The sequence below is a fragment of the Diadema antillarum genome, unplaced genomic scaffold, assembly GCF_040938485.1.
Source record: "Diadema antillarum isolate AM-2024a unplaced genomic scaffold, OU_Dant_1.0 seq00001447_RagTag, whole genome shotgun sequence".
Taxonomy (NCBI): Eukaryota; Metazoa; Echinodermata; class Echinoidea; order Diadematoida; family Diadematidae; genus Diadema; species Diadema antillarum.
Genome location: NW_027272193.1, coordinates 123,633 through 144,838, shown reverse-complemented (window position 1 = coordinate 144,838; position 21,206 = coordinate 123,633). Strand labels below are relative to the sequence as shown.

Below are 21,206 nucleotides of genomic sequence, written 5' to 3'. Positions count from 1 at the left end.
GAGGGAGGGTGGGGGGAGCTCCAATGGCTCAATTATCCATTCATTCGCCAACCCGCCCAGCATGGGTGGGCAATGGGAGATGGCCAAGTCTGACCCAGTTCTGGCCAAGTAGGTTTGAGTCGATGGGATGACTCAGATGGGCGAGAGGAGATGCTGACAAATGACACGCTGCGACTTTAAACAAATACATGACACTCCAGTCCTGAATGGTTTACGGGAGGACGCCCCTTAAAGGAAGTACTTTCTTCGCTGACAGTGGTAAGACTACACCGCCAGAGTCCGAACACGCAAAGCATGTGTATATTTCACATTCTTGAAAACAAGACAAATTCAATGAATTGTCCTTACAGTTCCCAGGCCACAGTTGGTTTCGCTTTCATGCGTTTACCACCAGGTACTCGAGTTTTCCTTACCCAGAAATGTAAACTTGCACTTAAAGGGAGGGTGTGCAATAAATGTTGTCAAAACTTCCCAAACCCTTCTGGTGTGAAGGGCATCAGTATGTTTCTGCAGTCTCCCATTTTTCATAGATCCATGTTTGTTTCATATGAAATATTCCTCATTGTCATTTAATACCTCCTCAGCCCTGAATTGAAAAACGCACGGCAGATATGTTGACATGAAGCAGGAAAAAGAACCTTTACACACACCAAAAAAAAACCCGACCCCAAACATACACACATTTAAAAAAAAGAAGAAGTTTTTCTTTGACACATGGTGATTCACATCCATCCCAATTTGACCTGCAAGTAACGGTGTCAGGGTTAGTGAGGTTGTCAAATTACAGGGGAAAACGGCAAGAAAACTTCCTCCATTTCCCCACGGGGAAAACTACCCTCTACCTTGATTCCTCTTTCTATTTCCACTGATTGAAAAACAAGCTAACAAATAAGCCTGAAGAACTACCCAACATTTTGTTCTGGCAAAGGAACACAGCAATTATTTGGTATTCTTTCTAATGTCTTCGTACCCAGGAGGTCTGAAAGTTATAGGGGTTCAACGAGACATTGCTCAAATTCCTGGACTAACTTTGAGCACAGGAATCTTGCCTGATTGTATAGAAAGGCAATACTACACTGGGGACATCAAAAGTTTTCCCTACAAGGGAGGAAAAGGTCATAAAAAAGAGAGATAAAAATATGAAAGATGAGAGCAAGATGAAAGAAAACAGTAATAACCATTACAAAATGACAGCAAACAATACCTACATGTAGGTCAGACAATTGGTATGTCAACTGCCTTTTAATGTGCCGGGGCAGGTTTGTAAATCCTAATTAGCCCAACATGGAATGGCTGCGGGAATTACACCACAGCCAAGCAGAGCAAATTTTCAGAATAGAGAAGATACAACAAAAGACTAGAGGATGTTCACAGCTCAACTCTAAAGAGAAAATCTTGAGTCATTATTTTTTCATCTATTTTTGTAAGAATTATTGAGATGAAATATCTGACAAATGATCCAATATCGTACCATACTTCACAGAGACACCCATCAAAATGCTGACATTGCCTCCAACCTGTATACATCCCTAGAACCAGAATTACTTACTGGGTAGGAATTAGAACGAATGGTATAAAATTTCCCTCAATGAGAAGGGAAAAGTTTGTCTGTCATTAATCATGAGAGTCAGGTAAAAATTAATAGCCTTGATATCCCAGTCTGGCCACACTTCACAGCACATTCTACGCTGACAATACAACGTTACCTTGACTATAACACTTTGTACCAATATCCATGTCACCTGCTATATTTGAGCAGAGGTAATAGTCTCGTATCCCATTACTCTTATTAAGCCCATTAACGAGGGATGCAACACCTTCATACTTTGGCAGCGCGCGGCCGCCTTGCCATAATTGCCGCAGCGAAAAATGCCCCAGTCTGTTTGCGGGACCACTGATGGCTTGCGCTGCTCGCCGGGGCAGAGTCGATCTATATGTGCGCAAATAATGAGCTGCACAGAAATGACAATCAAGCTTTCGACCCTGGTTGTCTCTCGTCCGACCCCCATCCCCACCCCCACCCCCACCCCCCTTTCCTCCGTCCCATTCTCCCCCTGCTTCTTCTTTCTTCTCATCCCTGGGGATTTCTCATACCCTGCATCACACAGCGCCATGGCAACAACCAATCTCCTTTTGGACTCGGCGCTCTCATTAACCTACCAACCTGGTGTTGGCATTACAGTATTGGATGTCTCTACTGCTTCCTCTTATTCTCCTTCCCCCCCCCCCCCAAGCTGGCAGATGGCTTATTGTTTTGCTGGGCTGTGTGCGAAGAGACCACTCCAAAACTCTACATGAAATCTTGTAAAAGATCAATCCAGGGATTTTAAAGTAAGACTGAGAGACAGACTAGCAGGCGATGCGGATTCACAATCTACAACTAAGAGCTGGTGGAGCACACAGCCACACAAGAAAATATTGTGTATGCATTAACAAATGTTTCTTCCGGCACAGTCATACAAATGTAAATTATACCCGAAATTTATGAGGGTCCCCCCCCCCCCCACCCCTTCTATCACTATCTGTGTAAAATTATGTTTGTAAACAATAAATGATAACTGGATCTATTCACGAAAGTGCAGATCTGCACATGGAATAAAAACAAATTAAAAAATGTTTAGTATCTAATTTTACTTCTGAAATCGAAACTGGTCGAGTCATTTTTTTTCCCATCTAAGATCTCTTTATCATTCTAACTACCAGCAACTCTGCTTCTTCCCAGAAAACATTCATATCAGAATAATGCACAGATAATCTTTATTACTATTCCAAAGAATGGCCTTCAGAGTTATTACAGAAAAAAAAAAAGGAATCAGGTTTTCCATCAAATCCACAAAATGCAAAAAACGACCTTGCTGTATCCACATTGAATGCAATCTCTCAACGGGTGAAATGTACATGGCATGCGGGGGGGGGGGGGGGGGGGGGAAAGACATTCATTTAGACAGGCGGATGTATAACCATATCAGTATTGTAGAGAGTGAAAAAATGTTCAAGCTACAGTAAATACATGATTTTACTGCTACTCATGCAGATGATGTCTTTAAGTCACAAGACCACTTAAAAAAAAAAAGGATCTACGCAGTCTACTCAAGTTGCAGTCCCTTAAAATTTAAGGAACAGTATTGGAGATGATTCAATTGTTCCCAAGCCAAAAGCCTCTTCCCCCCTCCCTTCTCTGAAGCCAAGAAATCTATTGTTCTACAGATATCATTTTTGTGTGTGCGTGTTTCTTTGAGAAAGGTATCCCCCATCCCTTTCCCCACCTACGATTATGCCTCCTATAGGACATTGCTCTTCTCTGAATCTATATATAAAGTCTGGCGACAACAAATGCAACTGCTAATTTGCCCATAGATGGAAAACTTTTTGCCGTTTTCCTGAACATAGATGTAGCATAATCTTTCCTGAAGTACTCAACCTCCATTGATCTGTGCTTTTTATTGGATGTGCATTTATAACCCATCAAGATCCTACTGCACCATTCAAAGCAAAGTACTCATATGTCTAGGACTGGAATAAACTTTTGAGGGGGAGGGGGAAGTCGTGATCCTGCAATCAAATCCTGATTAGCAAGGTACTGTATATAACATACATGCATCTATCCTGACAGACGGACAGAAAGACAGACAGACAGACATACACACACGCACATGAATAAATCAATCGGTCAATCAAATGAAAACATAAAAAGGCAAATTTGATATAACAAAAACATCAGTGACACTGTGTAGTGCTGCACTTTTTGAAGGTGTTCTTTTTTTGTTGCTCCTTGTCCATATGGGAGGGAGCACAGCATTTTCAGCGCTGCATCATGATTTTGCTACAAATATGAATAATATCTCATCATGCACTTAAGATGATTAATTCAGAAATGATTACATCCAGTGGACAAAATGCGGAAAGTGATCTCATGATATTGCGTATCAAAATAAAGCCAAGACAGATCAAATGTAAAAAACAAAAACACACACACAAACCCCCCCCCCCCCATGAAATATCATCAATTTTTTAGATCCTTTCATGTTTTTAAAACCTGTACCCCGCTACAACATACAAGGCCTTCTGCTTGGAACAATGCAGAGCTGACAAGGACATTCTACTGCCGAAAGCAGCAGAGTACGCATTACATTAGAGTGCTGTTTGATCCAGATGATGTGAGAAAGAAAAGGAGATAGAAGAGAGGAGGAGGAATGGAGAGAGGAAAGTCTAATGGTGATGCAAAAAAGTCTGCTCAGCTCTGACCAACTTGGAGGGATTTACCCAGTATGAGGCACTTGCCTCTTGAATATGCAAGTCACAGATAAAATTTCTTTTGCCCATGTCATCTGCAAACAAAACTCATCAGCTAAAAAAATGAAAGGGGGGGGGGGAATCTTGCTTAAGATTCAGCCATAGACCCAGTGAGTACCCCTCCCCCATCCCCACATTGCTTCCTCTAATTTGAGGAGCAAAATTTGATGGGAATATTTCCCAGATTGACTCACTGCAGAGAGGAGGAAACAGAAAACAACAACAGCCGTGGACCGACAGACACTAATCTCGCCCCTCCAGATACGATTTCAGAATTGGGCAGATCAGAAAACAGATTGCCGGGTAATCTTCCATGTTTTTAAAAGAAGGAATTGAAAGGTGGATTCGAAAAATTTTTACTTCCAGAAATTGAGGCAGATGAAAATGACTGTTGCCACGGCAACAGAAGGAGCTGTATCTAATTTTGCGATATTGCCAAGGGAGTGACGTCTTTGGTGGGAGGAGGAAGGTGGGGGGGGGGGGAGAGACGGCAGGGGGATAGGAGACAGAAGTAAGGAGATTGGGGTGGAAGGCCCTGCCTCTTCCTATATGCTCTCCTGTGTTTTGACAAGCGTGTAAATTGCCTCTGAAGCGACTCGACGGTCCATTGGGCAGATGAAATTCGCATGGCGAACAGATGATCTAATAATATCAAGAGTCTTGCCTTTTGCAAAGTATAACCAAAAAAAGAGCGAAGTTCAAATCCCTTACAAAAGATCATCTAAATCTTAACCACCTCCCCCCCCCCAAAAAAAAAAAAAAAAAAAGAAGAAGAAGAAGAAAGAAGTGTTTTCTTTTTTAAAGTGCATGTACTTTATTTCTGGTAAAAGCAATAAACAAGATGTGAATGATGAGATTCATACTTTTCACAGAGATATCAAACTTTCCACACCCCTCCCCCCATCCCTTTACACAGGTGATGGAAAAGGGGAAGAGATATGGGAGAAAGGGAGAGGACTAAAGGAGACAGGATATATAGAAAATGCTAATTTTGTCTCGATGAATAAACATTGGTTTCCACTTTCATATCCCACTAGCAGTCTAGACAAGGATCAAGGAGGATCTCGTACAAGTTTTTCATGGATACTCGAGCAATCCACATCTGAGTGTGATCGTAACATGCTATGGCCCCTGGCTGTTACTGAAATCTAGATACAGGGTCTATCTTGAAGAATTTATGCTCTCTGGATAGAACTGTGATGAGTGGATCTCTACCTGTCCATTTCTTGGTGTTTCTTCAGATCTAAGCAATTCCTTTAATTCTCTCATGCACAGAAAATGACAGCAGTCCCCATTCTGTCTTGCAGAAACGTACAGTATCCCATACAACTTTTTTGCTCAAAACAAACATCTGGGCACCGTTTCATGAAAGTTGTCAGCGCTGACAAATTGTCACTCACTGACAATTGCCATAGTAACAGTTGGTGACAAGAGCGTCTCAACAAATCAAAACCAAGGATTTTACTGAAATTGTCAGAGACTGACAACTTGTCAGCGCTGACTAAATTGATAAAACACCTCCCTGGATGTCCAGTGACTAGACTATCACCAATCAGAGATTATACTGTAAAAGTGGATATTTTTGTGTGACTAATTCTTTGTGTTCACCCCGGTCAGAAGAGTGTCGCGTGTCTTTACTTCCGCAGAATCAAGACATCAACTTCTGGAGCATATGGCACGCAAAAATATTCACATGCTGTTATTTTTGAGCTAGTTTCTGGTTGCTCGAAAAGCGCGAAAATTTCAACACTGAAAATTTTTTCGCTTTTACAGTATATGCTCGCTCTCAAATCCTACTCCTCCCGGATGTCATTTGATGCTTACTGCTGTGCAACAGGTATGGGAAAACACTGTTGGGGTTCAGTGGACAAAGCAACGGCGTGTGAATCCGAGGTCAGTGGTTCAAGCCCCCCTGGCTGTGGCAGTTGTGCCCGTCATATGTCACGCGATTATTCATCATTGCCTAATCCTTTGGAAAAGACCTAGAGCTGTCATTCCTTGTAATTGCTTGCTTACAAACATCTATTGCTTCCATAGCAGCCACTTACAACAAATCAAAATACATGATACTATCAGTTGTTATGTGATAGATCAAAGAAGAGTGAGAAAATCTGTAGCCCAGTCGTTTCTAAAGCTGAAAAATTCTTTCTATGTACTTTGGTTGGTCTGAAGTTACACAGACAAAAGTTTTCTTTCACAACTAATGGAAGTGTTTGTGACAGTCTCACATCCTTGTAATGCAAATGCCTGCCTAGCCTTTATTGATTTTCTGTCCCTCTTACTGTTGGACTCTGTTACAGTAATAAGATTGTCTGTACATTTGATTAACTTTCAGTTTTGCTGTATTCAGTTTTCTTTTGTTTTGTTCTATTATCTTTTAAATGTTTGAGTACACACATTGACTACGAGATCTCGAGAATAACATTCAACTCGAAGGACAAGAGTGGCACAATTAAAACTCGAACACGAATTGGTCAGTTAATATACACGTATTGAGTGTTAGTGGTTAATGAATGGGTGAATAGTGGCAACATGCAATATGAACATCAGTGACAAAAACCAACACAGTGAATGAACACATGTTATTTTGGGGACATTGGCAGATTCACATTATCACATGGTGCACTTCCCTAATTACAGAAGAGTGTGTGTGAGAGAGAGCAAAGCAAAGGCTGTTTAAACTGGAACGATAGATATTGCAGACCAGTGTTCCAAGTACCATTCTTTCACACATAAATAAATTATGTATATCAGTTTTATTATTTACATGGCAGGTTGAGTAATCTGAACAGACCCCTTTTCAGATTCGGTTTACAAATTTGATGCACTGGTGGCTTGGACTGGATAATAATTTCTCTGATGGTGCATATGAATTCTGTGAGGGATAGCAATTTGTGATCCACTACCAAACAAACTATTGAACATTTTGCTGTTCCATACATGATGGAGAAAAGGCACAGGTTTCTCCTAATCATATCACTGCGTGAAAGCAGAATTGGTAATTTTCTTTATCAGTTTTCTGGAATGGAGTGGCATTTCATCAACCAAATTGTACAATTCGTAGGGATCTAATCCAAGATCTTAGGAGTAAAGAATTTGCGGATGTCACGTAGCTGCTCTTGATGCCAAATACTGCTGTTCAAAGAGCCGCCTTTTGTCGATGAAATCATTTCCACGCTGTAATTTCCAAGAAAACCATCTCCTCGTCACGTCTTTTGGCCCGAAAAGACGGCAGCAAATTTTTGATTTGTCATCCTGATCCCCCACACAAAGGGGGTGAAGGGGGAGAAAAATACCAAAGTGAGCAAAAGACAGCTGGTTCCCTCGCACCTTCTCAGTTCTTGTTCTCGAAATAGAAGGGGGCATGGGCTGGGGGAAGTCGGGGCACAGTCGGCACTCGTTTTCAATAAGCCAATCAGCATCAATATCCTGATCATACGGAATTGATTTTGTGTACTTCTGCCAGGGTTTTCACCTTCTTACTTCTTTAGGATTTTCCCCCCTTCTCATGTTATTTCTTTTTTTCTCGATGTTTACTTCTTCATTCCAATCTCTATCTCTCCCCTTACTCTCAGAAGAGTATTCGTGCAGCAAATGATAATCTGAATCTGCCATGTATGTGAAATTGCGGATGCCGATGAGCCAGACTCTGACACGATCTACGTGTGTGGTGGCCCAAATCAGTACAGCTAGCCTGAGCCCCCAGTCTTTTTTACTGTAACCACCCCCTTTTTTTTCCTCCTCACTTTCACATAGAATAACTGATATTTTCATTTTTTTAAAATTCTTTTTCTTTGTTTGTTGGGGGGGGGGGGGGGTGGGGGAGGAGCCACGCAAACATACAAACACCATCACTGCCATGTATGCAGTTGCACAATCTTCAAAGTTCCCTTTCCGGGTCAACTATTCAAATATGGCCTTGAATAATGTTTTGCGACTGTCCATGATCGTGCTCACTCACCAGATCTCCTGAAACAAACCAATCAACATTGTGGCGATTCCCGATCACTCTGTCACACTTGTGACACTGTCTGTCTGGTTTCTTTTCTTCAACTCCATCAGGACAGGTAATTGTTGATTGTTCTCCCCCCTCCCCCCTCCCCAGATTCTTTTACTCTGAAATAATGCTATCCAAGCAAAGGAGATTTGCAAATTCTCCCTGATGAATTTCTGATCCAGATAAGAGTGTAAAAGGACAGATTATCTTACAAGGATTTCCTAGACCATATATATATATATATATATATATATATATATATGTATTTTATATACGTCTGTAAGTAGCTGTCCTGTGGATCAACCCACACGCAATGTCTTTTCACCTATCGATAAATTTGAGGGGACATATGACTCCTCCAAAAAGTGGGATACCTTGACGGCAAGAATCCATTAGCGGGGATGTTGTCTGGCTCATCGGCATCAATTGCACTCACAAATTCTGTCCCCAACACAGAAAGGAGAGTGAAGGCTTGAAAGCATCGCGCAAATTTGCCATCGGAAAGATTGCGGGACCACCACCGCCACAGACTGAGTGGGTCGGCTGATCTCCTGAACATGACTTGGGGCAGTGCCCTTGTTTGGGATGAGTGACCCTTGCAAAGATTTGTGTGCAAATGCAGTTGCCTCTTTCTCTACATCTCTTGCTTTCAATTGGACTTTTCTCTTTTTCTTCTCTTACGATCATGATAGAAAAACAAATTTGTTTCACTATTTCGTACACAGCTGGCACAGCCTAGGTATGGCGGTCATGATTTACATTTTGTATTCCTTGTTCTTTTGTTCAGGGGAGTCTATTTGCTTTTGCATCTTCTCTTTTCAAAAATGAGTAGACATATTGACTATGACCTAAAAAAACCCAACAAAACAATACACTGTGCCCACACACATAAAGAACCCTGACAAAAACAAAATTTAAGCAATATGTTTCAGACATTTCAGCAGAAGGGTTTCGATTCTCATACTGATGGTTGATCGACACATGAAACTGTTGGGTGTTCACTCAAAAAAAATATGACTAAGACCCAGACATCAGCTTTCACTACTTTTGTTGTTTGTTGTTTTTCATGTATTCATCTGCATGTTTAGCTCTCTAGCTCTTTTCCTGGAATTTTTCCCAAGTGTCAGTCATCATCTGGTAAATATTTTCAAGCAGGTTGGCAACTCCAGCAGGAATGCCAGTCAAAAAAAGTCTTTGTTTCAGAGCATTTAAGGGTGCATTCATTAAATCACTTCTGGTGCAGAACTAAGGTCTTGAAATGAATTTCTGGGAGATTTGAGCAGTTGATTTTCAAATGCAAAGTTGTTTTGATTATGGAGTTAGAAATGCCTTTCTGAAACGCAAAAAAAAAAAAAGTGCCATCTAAGGCCCCCTTCTGTAGAGATGTTAAACGCATCGTCATTTTGAAACATGTTTATATCTCGATCTGCACATGCCAGCTACATCATACAGGTACCTGCTCCTCCGTTCAAACTGCGCAATGGAGCTGTGCAGTGACAAGGCCTTACTCATGACTCGTGACAGAGATGATAACCGCAACAACTCTAAGAAATGCTATCTGAAAGGCCTTTGCAAATGCGTTTTGACAGTGGGTATTGAAACATGTTTCAAACAGGGGAAAGAGATAAACGCAGCTTATTTTTCCTTGTGCCGACACTGGAAAAGTCTTTTTTTTTTTGGTATTTTCTCTCGTAGGAGCATCATATTGTGAGCAAACTGATTTGTTCAGCAAGAGAGGCAAAGCATGAGGGGCGTTCTTTCATATCAAAAGTTTTCACGAAAAGAAAACAAACAAACTGTATTTGCACGTTATTTGAGAATCAAATGCATATCATTTATTCTATGCAATCACAGACGCAATGGCTTGGATTAATTTTTCTGCCCACATGCCGGGTAGCATTACTTTAGCTGTTTGACTCTTTCTGTCAATACAGTGCTTTCTAATTGACTGATGCGTAAGGAAGGGATTAACTAAACAACATGCAGAGAGTTAATCGCAAAACATTCGCGGGGATGCGCTTTCAAGCCTTCTGGAGTTCAGGGTCTGGGGAGAAGAGATAGAAAAGTGGTGTGGGACTTACGCCCTCTGAAGTCGGTTTCGGTGGCATAATTACCAACATGGCCTGGTCCTGGGCTTGTTGGAACATTTCGATGTCGCGCTCCGTGACTCCGCTGGGGAGTTTGGGCTTGGGCGGCGTGGCTGGCGAATCTGAAAGGGATGAGAAGATTCAGACAGAAAGAAAGGAATCAAAAGTGGATCTCTGCACACAAAGTTGTAGTATGGTGTAAACTGAAGCATAGCAAAACTATAGTACTCAACACAAAGGATTCATATCTTCCTTGACTGTGATCATGCAAACTGCCCAAAACACACCTATAAAGATATTTCAGTATTTTACTATTAAAGACATTCTCAAATAGAAATCCTTGATGGTCTCTGTTGATCCAAACAGCATGAAATGGCAAAGTGTGAGGACTACTTTCTCATATTCTTCTTCCATCATTTCTTTTTTTTTCGTTCTCTCAAAAGTGCTATACAGTATTAGTCATATCATATTTATTGGATCTTGAACATATGAATTTCTTCTAGCAAATGATCAGAGATTATGGGCATGAACTACTACTGCTCTTCAAAGTCTTCTCGGAGTTAGTCATATGAAATGAGTCATGTTCCCACAAAGGCATCATTGGGTGTGCGCAGTTGACATAACTTCCAATTTTTCTTTGTCTTGAAATGATATCATCTTTTTCACAGCATCTCCCTTCAGGACATGAAGCACACTGTGCCAAGTTTGACACTGACTTTGAAAACAGTGGAACTAAAAGAACCTTTTACTGCTAACTGATTTGAACATTTGTGATGTTATGCCGAAGATTCATTTTTCCAACGGTTTGTAATTCCGACAAATGAAATAATCTTTGTTACTCTAAATCCGAAAATGATAGAAGGTCCGATATATTCCAGAGATTCGTTCATCAGAAAATGAAATAGGGTTGGTTACTCCAAAAACATAACAACTTTGGATCAACAAACCTTCAGAATGATGAACCTTATTTCACTTTTGGATTAACAACCTTTGAAATACCAATCCTTATTTCATCTTTGGATTAATGAACTTGAGGAATAAAGAACATTTTTTTCCATTTTCGGATTATTTAACCGTATTTCATTTTTGGATTAACTAACCTTCGGAATAATGAACCATAAACCCAAAGAGTAAATTCACCCAAAAGCACATATGCACTTAATTAGACATATAAAAGGAGGCATATGAAGTACAACATCTCAACAATTAATGTTTGGCATAGACATGGGGGAGGGGGGTGATGGGGGGTGGAGACAGAAAGGATCTATTCAAATGTATTGGAATACAGAGGCAGTAATTCATGCACTTCTTCTGTTTTGAGAATTTCATTGTACTGTAATGCAAAGAAATATTTGCACCAAAAAATTTTGTGAATTGGAGCCGACCGTCTTTTTCGTGGCATGATTTTTTGCGAATTGCCACTGGCATTCAATGCACGTGGTGTATCCGAGAACTCTTGTGTGCATCTTAATTTCACGAATCCTGGCTCTTGTGAAATTTGCGAAATTAAAATGCATGAAAAAAATGTCTGGTTTTACGGCAAAGTAAACAAGGGCAGCATTTATTCATCTGCTGCATGCACAAGAATGTCTGGCCAACAGCAAGATGCAGAGCGTTTCATGACAAGAATATGCAGAGAGATGAGAGTGACGAAGGTCGAGAGAGATTTGTCTCCAAAGTGACGATAGCTTTGGTGATCAGCCGGTGTTAGAGGATGGTTGCACATGAAGGGAGAAACAAAGAAAGAGGCTTGGAAGAAAAGACGAAGCAAAGTGTGATTTGCAATATGGCTTCTCTGTCTCGGAGCATTTACTTACTGTTAGTGGGGTGATAGCTTCATTCATTCTCATATGGAATTATTCCATGATTCCTCATTAACTATGCTTACCTATAGAAAAAAAAAATGATCAAAGACCAGAAATAGCCAACTTGCTCGACTAATTATTGACCATTGCTATATGCGTCTCATTTCATCAGTTTCTCATTTCTTCCAGAAGAGTCAAATGCTGCCTACTGGTTCCTGGCGGGATGTCAACGACAAGGCTAAAGGTCCAAAATGGCTGCAAAAGACTACACCTACACATGACCACACCGAGGGAGTCTTTTGAAAACCTGTGTTGCATCTATACTATTTTTTTTTTCTTCAAATTCTACTTATTCCATAAGTGCATGTGTGTGCCGGAGGTGAGGGCAGATCTAGAAATGAGACTGGGTACACAGACAGAAGTCAGTAATAGCAGGGTATGGAGACCATAACAGTAGTACAAAAAGGACGACTTTCCTCTGGCAATGGTTGTGTCAATAGGCTATGCAGGGAGATAGATATGTGATTTGATAATGGCGGTGCAAGAATATATGGTGACATTTACTGATTCAACAAATGAGTGGGGGGTATCCTTTTTGCCCACGACGATTTGCTCTGCAGAAAATATCGCGGGAATGAAAGGGTGAAGAGGGAATGTGAACATCTCTGGGATGTCGTGGAATTGGATTCGGCAGTGTGCAAGAAACAAAATGGCAATTTAATCAATTGTTGTTCCTTCTTTCTTTTTTCTGAGTGGGTGAAATCGTTTGAGAGGATTCCACCGAGCTCTCAGTCCCAAGAAAGTATTATGCTGTTCAGGTTTCAGGGATAGTGAGACAGAGAGTGAGAGCTTTGTAACTGTGAAAAACGAATGAATAGATGAATATTGGGCAAAGACTTTTGAATCATCCTTATCTTTCTGTATCTTTCTACCACGACCTGATTGTCCACCCTTTCATATCTCAATCACCTCCTGCCTAATACACTCCACAGCATTCCTAAAATTGTATAACTACATCAGAGATAAAGAAGCCTGACAAATGTCTGGAATGGTTGATTCTGCTGCTTTCCCTTCACTCCTGGCTACTCAAGATATGCAAAAATGATAAAAAGAAGAAAAACACTTTAGGACACTTAAATATTACAGAACTGCCAACACGGATGTGGGCAAGTGGACTGAATACATGAAGTCAATAGTAGTATTACTGAAAAAAAAAGCACACACACACAAAAACAAACCACTTCCTGAGTGCAGTTATTTTCATTTGAAAGCTTTTATTTCCTTAAAAGTAATCATTAATATGTTTTGAAATATCTCCTTACAGGAGCCATTGAACAATGTTTTCAGTTAAATCTGTGAATATAGGAACTTTGCCACCTTAAAAAGGTTGACATCGGCTTTAAGATAAGAAAAAGTGTATCCTTAAAGAGGTGCTTCTCTCAATAGTATTTCAAAATCACAAAGCTGAAGCACGATTAGAATACCCCGGTTTTCTAACACATTTAAATTACATGCATATTTTGTATTCATCTTTTTTTTTTTACACAAAGGGGGTTCCTGGCAACCTGAAAGCTTACCTGACATAGCAACAACTAATATATGAAGGGTGGATTCCTAGTATTGAAGTTTATTCATTAGGAACAGATTAATGAAAAAGCTTAATCAATGCTACGACCCCAAAACATTTGAACAAGTGAACAATGTGTAACCAATTTCTCAAAGACAGTGCTGTTAAAATACACTGTTCAATAAACAGCTTATTGGCAGGATGACATCTGTTTAAAGATATCTTGATATTGACGGCAAAGTTGGTTTCTTTTTTTCTTTTTCTTTTAAGCTTTAAAGCGCCAGAGCATCTTTTTGACAGACTGCACAACGGAAGTGTTAACTATGTTATCATTATTATTATCATAATTGTCAAAACTTTTGTGTGCTTGAGTGTTTTTCATTCATACGAAATCATTTTACGGCTCAGTCTGCCACTCACACCATTCTTCTTTCTTTAAAATAAAAAATAAAAAAAATCAGCCATCATAATCGTCAAAGGGTACACATTGTACTTATCATCTTTTACTTGGACAAGACAGAGATGCAAAAATTTTGTGGATATTTTCCCTGATCATTTCAAATCAACAATAAGATCTGACATTAGAGGCAGAATCTTTGTCACGTTGGGACTGCTCCTCACCTGCCCTTATTGCTCACCTTATCTGTCGCTCACTGCATTAATTTGTATCTCTCTTGATCTCCCCCCCCCCCCCCCCCCCCCCCCCCCCCCCCCCCCGCTCTCTCTCTCTCTCACTATTGCCTTTGCCATGACTATCCAAACTCACTCCGGGAAGAGAGGCGACACCCATCATGCATCTGTCAGATTGAACATCAGGATTTCTCGGGTTACAGGTCTTCCACAGGGCTTGAAATTCAACAAGATTGGCTCAAAAGGTCACACATGTGAATAAGATTCTGTTTCTATCCCTCGCCATCCCCCCCCCCCCCACCCCCACCACCTCTCATTCTCGCTAAGGCTGGCTACAATCTATTTTTGCAGCCTTTTCTTCCCGCCAGTATCATGCAAAGCTATCATCTGAGGTTTCCTCAATGAAAAGAATGAATGGGTTGGAAGGGGGAGGGGGGGGGGGCGAGAGGTGGGGGTGGGGAGGGGGGGGGGGGCTGGTGAGGGAGGGGGAGACAGTGTTGCAAAACTTGATTTGCCGAGAGTCGCAACCGTTTGATGAAAATGTCAGTGGCTTTTGCAAATGTCAAGTGCATGAGAGAGGCGTGTGCATGTGTAGTTAGCAGTCATCTGACGGGCTTCTTTACATACAATTCCAGGATTTATCTAAATTTATCATGAAATCCTGGTCTCTTTCTCTTTAGATAAAGTGTGGTACTCTCCTCCTTTTTCTTCCTCTCCACCTTTCCTCGCTCCTTTCATAACACTCCTTCCCCTCTCTCTCACTCTTCTCTCTTTCCTCTTTTACTCTCTCTTTCTGGTTTGAATTCATTACCTATGCTATATGCACAATTATTAGATTTATGGCACAACTCAAATTATCTTGAAAGTGCAAAGAGTAAATCTAAGAATTTAGGATAAAGGATTGCTGTGCATGACCACATACAAACAAAATTATTCCCCCCCCCCCATTCTGCTTGTTGAGGTGAGGTTTCATTAATTCATGACTACCAAGTTGATTCATTTCTATTGGTACAAAACTGTATCTATACAGATTCACATCTCAAACAGAGTTCCCCCATTGCATATAAATGTAAACATTTCATTGCTAGTGGTCGGGTCCGTATGTTAGCTGTTCACTATGCGTAAATGAATGAGGTGATTTAACGCAACCATACGCAACACGCGGAGGTCAAGCGGAATCACACTTTTGGTGTTCACCTACTGCACTTCCAGTAATGCCAAGTTACTGTGCAGCAGGTTTGGGCAGAGCATGTGTGCAGTCATTGCACCTCATTTTTTCCTTTTTATCATGACTAAACTTTGTCACTTCCTTCACAATGGAATGCATTTTCCGAGCTTATAACTTGAGATTTCTTTTCCCAACACGTAACAATTGGTGAGAAAATCTACAAAACTATGGTAGTTTAAGAGATAGTGCTCCAAGTTTTCCGTGTACCATCAAGTACAGCTCACACTGTGCACTAGCACAGCTTTGTCACCACATTGATATGGAAATCAAATAGTGCTACCGCCGCTTGAGTTTTCACGGTTATATGTGATAGGGAGAATTGGGTTGCGGTGGAAGTGTGTTCAGGGGGGTAGCCCGAAACCACTGCAACCACCATCCCGTCCCATCTAGTCTAAAGGGAATGAGGGAACATGGTGAAAACCCTGCTTTACAAAGATCTGCTACATTACTGTCATCTTGAGAGATTTTGAAAAGGCTCAGTGATCTAACACACAAATACAATTGTAGGTGCATACACCCCATCCCACACATACAAAATAAGTACCAAACTAAATGACACATGTATACAGATTATCTGATGATAATGATTTACATAACGATGAAGACATAGAAAAGTTGCTGGGTTATGGCAACTACCGCAGCTGTGAAAGGAAGAGAATCTGCAGTCATTTCGGTTCATCGCTTGGTCTGATCAAGATGTGCCAAATGATGGGTGTCACAACAAGTAAGAAACCAACAAACGCATCACTGGACAGATACATTCTTTCCTGATGAAAGCACAGGATAACAAAAAGGTGGTCCAATACCTTTAAGAGACAGAAATGGGCAGGCCAAGCCACTTTTTCAATGAAATTGTGCATGAGATAATATATCAGATTCCTAGAATGTACAAAAGTAGAGTTGTTCATTCCAAAGAAGTCTAATTCCTCATGTGGAATTATTCAAAGATTTTTCCCTTCCCTTTTCTCTTTTTTACCCCCCCCCCCCCCCCAATTCTGTATTATATCTGCACAGTACGGAATAAGGTATAATATACAAAAGTTCAGATTCATAATGTTTGGATGAACAAAGGGCTCCTTCAAAAATGAATACTGTAAAACGAGAAATGTTCGCGTGCATTTCAATTTCGCGAATTTCGCGAGCGCCAAGATTCGCGAAATTAAAATGCACGCGAAATTTCTTATCTACACTCTATACATTGAACGCAAGAGGCAATTCGCGAAAATTTCTTGCCACTAAAAAGGCCGTCGGCTCCAATTCGCGAAAATTTCATGCCGCGAATATATCACGTTTTACAGTATACTGAGATTAAAGTGTGTACTGCTTTCATACCATTCACCCAGCATTTCTCTTTTAAATGTTAAAGATAAAATGCTTGCATCCGTGCATTCATTCATATGACCTTTCTTGAAAAAAACTCTCCTTTCACACCACTTGTTTGAACCTGTCTAACTACCCAACATTTTGAGTCATTTTGATAGCTCACTACGAAATGTACACTTTTCTTCTAAAATAGAAATATGATGATGACTCATTTATTTTTGTGCATACACACAACTGCTATTCAAGATGGGTTATTCCTCGAACTCTGTCCGAAATTGGTATTAAACATAAAGCTGTCAATATCTGTTAAATACATTTTGATTTCACTAAATCAATTACAGGCATCCTTCCATTTCTCGAGCAGCTCAGAGCCTAGACGTCATCTCATAGTCTCCAAACGTGTATCTCCATACATGACACCACTAATTCTATATCTTATGCTGAAAGCACAGGCTACCCTTGTTGGTACGTTCGGCCAGGGTGGTGGAAGAAAGGAATCCAACGACTGAACAAGCTTATTCTCTTGTCACTTCAATTCAGCTTCATCGCATTTTATGCCAGAAAGTGATCTTATCTGATAACCACTTCATTGTGATGAGATGATACACAAAACAACAAATACAAACAAACAAACAAACAAACAAACAAACAAACAAACAAACAAACAAAACAAACAAACAAAAAAACAGACAAACAAAAACCACCATACCATTTCTGGAGATGAGTTTTATCAGAAGTGACGTTCACCAGAGAGACTTCACAACTAACATTTAACGTTTCATTGAATGAGAACAAATTTCACTGCGTTTGCAGTGTTAGGAAACATGTGTTTTTATATCAATTCAATTGGCTAATAATCATATTCAGCATTGTTCACCATTGATGCACATGAAATGACTGTTGGCTGCAAGTGCCTCAGTTGTCAGAATACACCCACAAATGGTAATCTCACAGAGCAATTTTGACAGTTAATCCAATTTTTCTTTGATTCTTTCAGACAACCAAACAGCAATGCCAATAAAGAAGATGACACTATCATAAAAAAAAAAAACATTGCTGCAGCCCCTCTTGCAATATGCTGCCTCCCATCTGATGGCCATATCTTGGATACTACTCCTTAAATGTTTATTACAAATCACTGGCCTTGACAAAGTATACAGAAGCACACAATCTAATCCGGGAAGCCTTGTTAAAGCCTGACAAGTCTCATTCTAAAGACTATGAAATCCACCTGCCCTTGACATTGTGTACAGAAACACAGGATTTCATCCAAGAAAGCCTCATTACAGCCTGAAAAGTCTCATTCTATAAGACTATGAAATCCAACTACCCTGGACAGCTTTCAAATGCTCCCTTCCCCCCCCCCCCCCCCCACACCACCAAGATGTCATCAAGCACAGCTACTAGGAGCGAGGGGCAAATGCAAACAGCCCTGGCACACGCGACCCTCTGCGCCCTGCCCGCCCCACCCAGTAGCCCCTGCAAATCAACGACACCCTGACCCATTTTCTCCCCTGCGAGGTACCACATCGCGGACGACATGACATGACGTCTAAATTTAGGCTCATCCTAGCGGCCAGTGCTTCCTGCAACCTGTTCTACGCCCCGAGCCGCGTGCTCTGTGTGGCTGAGGGATTGAGAGCCTCGTGCAGCAAATGGGGTTCTGTGCTTGCTGCAAGTATAACTGAGTGTTATGATGCTTTTGTTGTGTTTACCAAGGAACTCGAGGGTGTCAAACTACCACTGGAGCCAGATCTGGGGGAGAAATGACTTCAAATGTCCAACTGTCTTTCGCATCACTATGAAGAAGACACCGTATGTTTTCCTACTCTTGCTAGCTTTCAAATTTGTAAAAGTAATGGTGAAGTTAAAATAAACATATAAAAAAAAGGAGTAATATTTACACTAGTCCCATACATCCTTAAATCGCCACCTCTTCTTTGTCAGGCATGACCATACGCACACCTGCCATGCGCTTCTCTCGTTTTCTCTTCTAAACTTTGCTAATGGACATAATAAAGACTGCTTTCATAAGAACCAAAAACATTCAGATGATTTATCTCTTATTTTGTTTACATTCTATCCAGACTAGTACTAGGATTTTGACCGAATTATTATATATGAATCAAGTTCTTGATATGAACAGTACTAGTATTAATCCCTTCTCCATCATTATTCCCCTCTCCTCCCTCCCCCCCCCCAAATAAAGAGGTATTCCCTTTCTTCATAAGACACTTTAAAGAATCAAAAGCAGAAAAATATCAATAGTTTATTTTGAAAGCTCCTACACTTGTGACTAATACATTGTACTACTTCACACAGGTTGTGCCCAGTCAAAATTTACTTTGTAGCACTGAACGCCTTACCTTCTGTTCAAGTACCATATTAGCAACCAACAGAACATTAGTCTGGCTTTGGACCATGTTTGTTGTGGTAATTACGCCATTTAACCAGTGTCCGCAACAGCTGTACAAAAAGCACAGGCAGTATATTGTGCATGCTGCAAATAACAATGGTCATAGGAGCTTGGAGGGGGGGGGGGGGCAGATTTTACCTTGGCTCCCATGTTATCCAGTTTGGCATGGTCTACAAAGCGACACACTGAGCAGTGATGGGACTTTGGGGGACGGCCACTTTACCCTTCTCCTCTTTTCTCACAGGAATATCATGGGGGATACTAGATTTCATACTAGATTGATGTTCTGTCAGGGCCAATCTAAATCTCATCCAAAAGGTATCAAATCAAAAATGCTCCCCCACCCCTCTCCCCCACAACAAAAAGGAAAGAAAAAAGAATGGATGCACAATAATGTGCTACTGCTAAAATATTTCCAATAACAGAAGTCCCCCCCCCTCTCCTTAGTGATTGCATAAACCGCTTGCTCTTTCACTGAACATCAGAAGAAAGCATCACATGTTGGCCGCAATGTCATCTTCAGTTTTGATCAGGTGGGTATGCGGTACAAATGTTTGGATGTTATCAACCTTGAACATACTAGTGTAGTTCAAACAGATGGAAAACCAACATGCATACAGTAGACTACAGAAAGCTATGGAGGAGATATTGTTCGAATCATTAAGCATTCATTCATTCATTTTCATCTTTAAGTGAATGATTGATTGAATAAATACTACTGAGATATTGTTTAAATCATTATGCATTCATTCATTTTCATCTTTTAGGTATATGATTGATTGAATGAATACTGCCGTCGCACAGTGACAATGACAGAGAGCGCATAGTCCCACACATTAAAGCCTGTGTGTCTCACAACTAATGCTCATCAGCAGTGAGTGTAGCCCTACCCTACGTGCATTCAACAAAATCACAAATATCAACTACACATCTGAAAGATGCAAGGTTCCACCGATGTACAACCTATCTAATGTGAATGCAGAGAGACACATAATACATTAGCAATTTCAGCAATAACATTGCCCTAATTTCATTAACTTCTATAGCACACACACACAAAAAAAAAACGGATTAAAAAAAATCCAAAACCCTTCATCACTGACACTAATTCCTATCCATTAATCTCCGCTTGAGAGAGCAGAATATGTACACCTGTAGCTTGAAGGGAAACTACTCCACCTTTTCTGGTCATATCATGATCTTGCTTTCAATTCTAATATGATGTAGTTCCTCATTCTTGGAATATTTATTACATAATCTTGCTCAAATCTGCAGAATACCTTTGCATAGAATTTTACATCATCTTATCACAACTTAATGGCGAGTAATGACGATGGCATAAAGGCCATCTTGTCATTTCATAAAGGCCATCTTGTCATTTTCACAAATTGTGCTCAACTGACCCGAACAATCGCAAGAATGGATTACAGATTTCCACATTCCTGCTAATGTAAAAGCTTCATTCTGTGTCCGTATCATCTGCATGTGCGTGCATAACTGCGGAATCGTACAGTCAGTGGGAATGAATATCCCTAAACCGATCCTGGTTGTAAAACAACCCTGGTCACAAAGCAATCCTGACTGTGCAAAGGTGTGTTTCTGTTGGCATTAATTCAAATGTTCAAAAGCAGCATTTGAGTACGACAGGAAACAATGAGGGGACACACTTAATGCCTACTAATGAGACCTGCCATTATGGCGTGGGGTGTTGTCCACCACAGGCAAGTGAATATATCCAACAATAATTGCTTTCGGTCGTGTGATGCAAGCAAAGTACATGTACACACATAGATAGAGATACACTGCAGTGTATATGAAAGACATCCCAGAATCCGATCGGGTGTGAGCCAAATGACCTGA

At 40.6% G+C, this 21,206-nt stretch overlaps 1 pseudogene; it reads right to left on the bottom strand.

Annotated features, from left to right (window-relative positions):
* The window catches only part of LOC139709541 (uncharacterized), a 151,095-nt pseudogene that overhangs the window by 28,655 nt on the left and 101,234 nt on the right, over nt 1-21,206 (bottom strand).